Source organism: Parasteatoda tepidariorum, chromosome 11, assembly GCF_982258835.1.
Source record: "Parasteatoda tepidariorum strain Cologne lab strain chromosome 11, Ptep-v5.0, whole genome shotgun sequence".
Lineage (NCBI taxonomy): Eukaryota > Metazoa > Arthropoda > Arachnida > Araneae > Theridiidae > Parasteatoda > Parasteatoda tepidariorum.
The window spans coordinates 9,575,230-9,575,956 of record NC_141765.1 but is presented as its reverse complement, the minus strand read 5'-3'; positions in this window follow the sequence as shown (position 1 = coordinate 9,575,956).

The window sequence follows — 727 nt, the reverse complement described above, 5'->3', positions numbered from 1 at the left end:
TAATTATTAATTTGTCATGGTAGATTAAAATGTTTTTTTTCTTCGAAATTTTAAATTGAAGATTTAGTATGTCTACTAGATTGATTTAATATGTCTACTGAAGATTTAATAAGATCTCTAATATTGCTGCTAGTAAGAAGTTTTTTTCTCAACCGTACAAGTTTGCAGCTATATATATATATGTTTAATTATTATTATGTTTAATGTATTTAATTAATATATATATATATATATATATATATATATATATATATATATATATATATATATATATATATATATATATATATATATATATATATATATATATATATATATATATATATATATATATATATATATATATAATGTTTAATTTACAAAAAAAAGAATTGAATCATGAAAATTTTATATGTCTACATCTTACTTACCGAACCGAATAGCTCATTAATCAAGTAATGAATAATTTCGGACGGGGTTTTGATATGTGTATATATATTTGCTAGAATTACGCCAATTTCCTCTTCTTTTTTTTTTTAGTCCAAGTTTGTTAACTTTTAAATTATATCACATTATACAATTCTGATATTCCCAAAGATCTTGTTTACTTTTATTGGTTCTGTGCACTATAACAATTTGTCTGCTCCTCTCGGACTAAAAAAATGTCTAAAAGACTTGAAAGATGACGAAAATTACCTTAATTTATTTTTTGACAGAAATTTACCAGTTATATTTTAATCATGCCTTT